Source organism: Mobula hypostoma, chromosome 28, assembly GCF_963921235.1.
Source record: "Mobula hypostoma chromosome 28, sMobHyp1.1, whole genome shotgun sequence".
Classification (NCBI taxonomy): domain Eukaryota; kingdom Metazoa; phylum Chordata; class Chondrichthyes; order Myliobatiformes; family Myliobatidae; genus Mobula; species Mobula hypostoma.
The window spans coordinates 21,921,952-21,929,064 of NC_086124.1; the positions used below are offsets into that span (position 1 = coordinate 21,921,952).

Below are 7,113 nucleotides of genomic sequence, written 5' to 3' on the forward strand. Positions count from 1 at the left end.
AAGGAACCTGATAGGAGAGGAGAGTGGACCAGAGGAGGAGGGGACCCAGGGGGAGGTGACAGTCAGCTGAGAAGAAGTAAAAGGTCAGAGTGGGGAATAGAAGAGGGGGAGGGGAGGGATTCTTTTGCTTAACTGAAAGGAGAAATCAATATTCATGCCATCAGGTTGGAGGCTACCCAGACAGAATATAAAGTGTTGCTTCTCACCTTTTTATTCTGGCGTCTTCTCCCTTTCCGGTCCTGATGGGGGGTCTTGGCCTGAGACGTTAACTGTTTATTCAGATGCTGTCTGACCTGCTGAGCTCCTCCAGCACTGTCTGTGTGTTGTTTATGAATCCCTTTTCTACTTTCCTCAATCCTCTACTGCAAGAAGGAAACCAGCATGCACTACTTCATCCCTTGTACCCGGCAGCTGCCTGTACCTGACCCAAGATCAGCGATATGGGACCAGAATCAGGCCATTTGGACTTTCTAGTCTGCTCCGCCATTTCATCATGGCTGATCCATTTTCCCCTCACAGTCCCAGTCTCCCGCCTTCTCCCTGTATCCCTTCATGGCCTGACTAATCAAGAATCTCTGTCTGAAATACACCCAATGACTTGGCCTCCACAGCTGCCTGTGGCAACGAATTCCACAGATTCACCACTCTCTGGCTAAAGAAATTCCTCCTCATCTCCGTTCCACATGCTCTATTCCGAGGCTGTGTCTTCTGGTCTTAGACTCCCCCACCATAGGAAACACCCTCTCCATTGAGGTCTTCCACCATTCGATAGGTTTCAATGAGGCCACTCTTCACTCTTCTGAATTCCGGCGAGTACAGGCCCAGAGCTACCAAACGCTCTTCACATGATCCCAGAATCATTTTTGTGAACCTCCTTTGAACCGTCTCCAGTGTCAGCACATCCTTTCTTAGATAAGGGGCCCAAAACTGCTCACAATCCTCCAGATGAGGCCTCACCCGTGCCTTACTAAGATTTAACATTACACCCTTGCTTTTATTCTCTAATCCTCTCAAAATGAATGCTAACTTTGCATTCACATTCCTCACCACCGACTCAACCTGCAAAGTCACTCTTAGGGAATCCTGCACAAAGACTCCCAAATCCCTTTGCGCCCCAGATTTTTAAATTTTCACTCCTGAGGATCTTTTTCCTGAGCCGGGCCCCAATGTCCCTGGTCATCCAGGATTCCTTATTCCTGACCAGACTGGCCCTGCACAGAGACGTGACGACGCAGTGCTTGTGCTCTCGACATCTCACCTTTAAGAGCCTCGCACTTGCCAGACGACCCCCTGGCTGCAATCAAACCATTCCAAGTAACTGCAGCAAGTTTTCCTCTCCGACGCTGTTAACATCAGAATCAGATTCAGTGTTAACTTTACGTCAACAGTACAATACATCATAAATTCATATCGAAATCGGACGGCAGAGGGGAAGAAGCTGTTCCTGAATCGCTGAGTGTGCGCCTTCAGGCTCCTGTACCTCCTCCCTGATGGTAACTGTGTGAAGGGGGCCTGTCCTGGGTGGTGGGGGTCCTTAATGAAGGACGCCACCTTGCTAAGGCACCTCTTCTTGACCACTTGCCCTTCCACGATTTAGAGCTGCAACCCGAGGACCGGACTGGTCCCTTTCCAGCACTCATCTGAAATGGCACACACGTTACGTTGTACCGTGCCAGCACCACAAGAATGGTGACACATACAAGCTGCCCCCCCGCCCCCTTCGGAGTGCGGCGGCCGCTGATGCAGAACGGCACACTGCACCGTACGCCTCGACGTTCCGACGTGCGCACGTTAAATTAAAAAAAACGCGGAGGCAGAAGAGATTTAGTTTGCAATCTTGTTCCGCACAGGCACGGTGGGCCGGACCCTCGGGAGCTTGGTAGCCCAGACGGGCAGAATCGACCGCGCCAGAAACGCAGCGACGCTTCCCAGCTGCCCCCGCCCCCCAGCACAAACCCTGGACTGTGCTGGTCGTTGACGCAAAAGATGCAGTTCACTGAATGTTTTGATGGACGTGTGATAAATAAAGATAATCCTTTGAAAGCTAAACGCGAGAGATTCTGCCGATGCTGGAAATCCAAAGCAACACACTCACACACACACACTCAGCATACATGGAAATGGAAAAGGGTCGGTGTTTCGGTCTCTTCCTCAGGACGGGGGGGGGGGGGCAAACTCCAGGATAAAAAAGCGTATGCAAGTTGGGAAAAGCTGCCCGGGGCTTGGAATGGGAGCGGGGAGGGAGAAGATGGAGTGGAGTGGAGCCCTCAAGGCTGTCACTGGCGAAGTAAACAGCGCCACACGCAGAAGCCAGTGGGACGGAGTGTAGCCAACTCTGTCGTAGCTGAGATAAAAGGGCAGCCAGATTACACAAGGCCCCGCACTAGCAGTCACTCCCCAGGGAGAAAGGCCCTTCAGCCCACTGAGTCCGTGCTGGCCCATCTACACCAATCCCATATTATTCCCCTGACTTTCCCAACTCCTCCACCCCGCAAGGATGAGTGTGTGTGGGGGGGGGCAGGGGAATCGATAACACCAGCAAACTGGCACGTTCGTGGGAGGGAACAAGACAGACTAGGGGAAACCCGATGGGGATTACAAACTGAGCCACTGTACTGTCCCTCACACAGTCGGTTTGGAGCCAGAGGAGGAAAGAGAACGGCAGCGATACTACCAAACAACATGGCCAACTAGGAAATCCACACCACCCAGAAAACCCATTCCAGTATGTGGGGGAGGGGGGGAAGGGAAGGAGGTGGGCGGGGGGGGGGGAGAGACAGAGAGAAAAAGCCAGCCAGAGATAGAGATGTGCACATGGAGGTTAAGACAAGTACACAAGCAACACCAGGGAGAGACACAAACAGAAACACTGGACAAGGTCAAAGATGAGACAAGACAGCTTTCCCTGCCTTCGCAGACAGCCCTGGAATGTTTATTAGCTCAGTACACAGCCATGGGCGTGCATACAGATGACGGGAGGGACCAGGACAGGGGCGCGGCGCAAGTGTCGGGAAATGCAGTGACGGACACATGTCATCTCACCCGTTTATCCCCCGATGAGGGTTGTGTATCTGCACGCATGCGACCAACTGAATGTGTCAGCTCACATTTCACACACCATCTCAATCCTCTCTTGCTCAAAACCTCAGTTCACTGCCGCTGGTGGGGGTGGGGGATGCGACTCGGGGGGGGGATGCGACTCGGGGGGGGGATGCGACTGGGGGGGGGATGCGACTCGGGGGGGATGCGACTCGGGGGGGATGCGACTCGGGGGGGATGCGACTCGGGGGGGATGCGACTCGGGGGGGATGCGACTGGGGGGGATGCGACTGGGGGGGATGCGACTGGGGGGATGCGACTTGGGGGGATGCGACTGGGGGGATGCGACTGGGGGGGATGCGACTGGGGGGGATGCGACTGAGGGGGATGCGACTGGGGGGGATGCGACTGGGGGGATGCGACTCGGGGGGGATGCGACTCGGGGGGGATGCGACTCGGGGGGGATGCGACTCGGGGGGATGCGACTCGGGGGGATGCGACTCGGGGGGATGCGACTCGGGGGGGATGCGACTCGGGGGGGATGCGACTCGGGGGGGATGCGACTCGGGGGGGATGCGACTGGGGGGGATGCGACTGGGGGGGATGCGACTGGGGGGGATGCGACTGGGGGGGATGCGACTGGGGGGGATGCGACTGGGGGGATGCGACTGGGGGGATGCGACTGGGGGGGATGCGACTGGGGGGGATGCGACTGGGGGGGATGCGACTGGGGGGGATGCGACTGGGGGGGATGCGACTGGGGGGATGCGACTGGGGGGATGCGACTGGGGGGATGCGACTGGGGGGGATGCGACTGGGGGGATGCGACTCGGGGGGATGCGACTGGGGGGGATGCGACTGGGGGGATGCGACTGGGGGGATGCGACTGGGGGGATGCGACTGGGGGGATGCGACTGGGGGGATGCGACTGGGGGGGATGCGACGGGGGGATGCGACTGGGGGGGATGCGACGGGGGGATGCGACTGGGGGGGATGCGACTGGGGGGGATGCGACTCGGGGGGATGCGACTCGGGGGGATGCGACTGGGGGGATGCGACTGGGGGGGATGCGACTGGGGGGATGCGACTGGGGGGATGCGACTGGGGGGGATGCGACGGGGGGATGCGACGGGGGGGATGCGACGGGGGGGATGCGACGGGGGGGATGCGACGGGGGTGATGCGACGGGGGGGATGCGACGGGGGGGATGCGACGGGGGGGATGCGACGGGGCCATGCGACGGGGGGATGCGACGGGGCGATGCGACAGGGGGCGATGCGACAGGGGGCGATGCGACAGGGGGCGATGCGACAGGGGGCGATGCGACAGGGGGCGATGCGACAGGGGGCGATGCGACAGGGGCATGCGACGGCGGCATGCAACGGGGAAGGGGGGGAAGGACGTGACAGTTCTGTCTGTTTTGAGCTCATAACTTATATTTGTTGTTCATTATTACTATGCAGTGATGGACTCTAGGATTATTGGTGCACCCGAATCTCAATCGAAGTGAACTGAGGCAGGGAGGAGGAGGAGCAGGACTGGGGCAAGAGGAGTGCGACTGGGCAGAGGGTGGGTAATAAGACAGGGCAAGGGCCGCGGAGGGGGATGAAGAGGGCAAGGTGATGGTGGGATTGGGGGGGGGGCGGAAGAGGACGAGGTGGGAAATGGGGAGGAATCTCGCAGCGAAGTCCGTAGTTGCCCTTATTTAACCAGTCTCAGGACATTCCCGGTCCGATGCCATCTCCGGCGGTGAATCTCCCTCTCGCACCCCATCACCGACCGACGCCCTCTCAACTCCCCACCGACTGTGCTTTTTCCACCCACCGGCCCTCGGCAAGATCTCACGGGCTTTCCGCTCGTAGCTCCGCGGGCCGTTTTCGCTCAGCAGCCACGGTTCATACGCATTATTTAATCCAACAACAGAAAAGTCTGTGCGAACGTGTAGGCGAATTAACAAAAGAGGAGCGGGGTGAGGGGCGGAGGTTGAAGCCGGCACAAAAGTGAACGCGCACCGCGAATGAAGTGCGCGACGATAAAAAGTCAACACTTGGAAGAAGTCGAGACAGACGCGGCGAGACTCGCAAATGCAAACACGGGGCGCCGAGCCGAAGCAGGTCGCGTCTGCTACATGTAAACAGCCGCCAGCGTGGGGCGAGTTACCGTCGCGGAGAGCGGGTGAAACCGGAGGGCACGGGTGGGAGTAGGATAGTTTGCAAGATGATTTAATGTGCATTTGGACACGCCGAGTTTGCATCGGTGCAACGGACGCGCAGTGCTTGCACCAATGCATCTATTGCAAAGAGTTTTTGCATCGATGCATCTGACGCGCAGAGTTTGCACCCGTGCACCGGCGTGGGATGAGAGTGCGCAGGCGGCGATGGAGCGTGCATCGCAATCGGACCCCGGGAGGGAGAGGGGCTTCACAGGTCAGAGGTCACGGGACTCCCCGGACGCGGTTCGTCTCCGCTGACTGCTTACCTCACGCCGGCCGGCCGCCAACGCCTCTCCCCGAGTTGCGGGCAGGACCGCCTGCGGAGGTGAGTGGCGAACCGCACTCCGGTCCGGCACGGTCCGCTCCGCTCCGCTCGGTTGTCGTGTCCCGGCTCCGGCCCCCGCCGACCTGCCCTGACGTGAACACACGTGACCCCGAACGCCCTCCTACCCGCGCACGGCGCGTCACCGCGCAAGCAGGTGGGCGGGGAGACTGAGACAGAGGGGGGGAGCCGCGCCCCAGCGGGGCGGCGGCGGCCTGGTTCTGCTATTGGTCGGGAACCGTGCAAGGGGCGGGGCAAGCAGGGCGGGCCGGCACGTGGCGGCAGAGGGGGAGAAGGAAGAGGGGCGCGCGGGAGGGGCGTGGTGAGACTCCCTATTGATCGACGGTACTGAGGGAATAGGCGGGACAGAGTGCCAGGAGGCCAATCCATAGCCGGCGACCTGTTTGGGGGTTGGAGCACGTGCCGCCCACGATCTGCCCATTGGTCGTTGAAGGACAAGCCGTCGGCGAGAGTCGGGGTCTGGAGAGCCGCTTCGCGCCGGCCGGGGAGCACGCGAGTGCCAGACGGCGCTTAGCCATTGGCTGTCCGGGCTGCAGGGGGCGGGTTGCGCGGCTCTCCGAGCCAATAGCACGGCGGAATAGCCGCCTTCCCGCCGCGCCTCCGACTCCCTCGCGCAGCTTGTTGTTCCCTCAACGCCTACTGGGCGAAACACTGGCCTTAAGGCAGTTCTTCACCATCACTCCGACTGGGAGGCTCCCTCATCCAGTGATCTGCGCCTCGGACACTCCCTCAATAGCCTTCACAGAGTGGGATGCTCCCTCACCACTCAAAGCACAGTGGGATGCTCCCTCACTACTCATCATCCAGTGATCAGCACCTCGACGGACACTCCCTCAACAGCCTTCACAGAGTGGGATGCTCCCTCACCGCTCATCACAGATTGGGGTGCTTCCTCACCAGCGCTCCCAGCCCAGCGAGCTGGATTATGGCATGTTTACTTCCCCTGTCAGGGGGAAGCTCCCTCACTGCCCCTCCCACAGTGACGCACTCTTTCACACAATGGGAAGCTCTCTCAATGCCCTTCCTACAATGGGAAAGTCTGCATCCCCTCCCACAGTAGGGTACTCCCTCACACAGTGAGAAACTCCATCACTATCCCACAGCAGACTTCCTCCGAGAAGGAGGATCTTGGATAGATGGTACCAGTGTGTCCGCATAGCCAGTATCTGATTTCCCCGTCTGCAGAACAGTTTATTCTTCTTCTGTCATCATGGTGGTTGGGGGTTCTGCTGGAGCCCGTGATCTAGAGTCCAAACTACAGTTCTTGGCAAATGGTGGGTTTTCGGATCGGCTGTGTGGCCAAGCGCTTCGCCATCTCCAGGAACAACCTGGAAGACGAGCGGCCCTGAGGACAACCCGGATCCTTGCAGATTCTGCCAACTGAAGTGTCGTGGGAGACAGACAACCTTGTAACCACTGGCTGCTGTCTGAAGGAGGGCTGTACTCGAGCGATTTCCCCTCCTCTCTCTCTTTGGATGGAGAGTGAGAGCCAGTCGGGGGGAGGGTGCGCGTGTGGAGA

The 7,113-nt window shown here is 59.3% G+C and overlaps 1 protein-coding gene across 5 annotated transcripts in view; it reads right to left on the reverse strand.

Annotated features, from left to right (window-relative positions):
* LOC134338688 (methyl-CpG-binding domain protein 1-like) overlaps positions 1-5,688 on the reverse strand; it is a 263,482-nt gene extending 257,794 nt beyond the window's left edge. For 3 of the 5 annotated variants that reach the window (XM_063034728.1, XM_063034721.1, XM_063034722.1), the window contains exon 1: positions 5,518-5,687. The gene's annotated coding sequence lies outside the window, so the exon portion shown is untranslated. Of the gene's footprint in view, positions 1-5,517 lie in introns of all 5 variants that reach the window. The other 2 variants (XM_063034729.1, XM_063034727.1) reach the window with 2 other exon arrangements.
* Between the last annotated feature and the right edge of the window lie 1,425 nt (positions 5,689-7,113).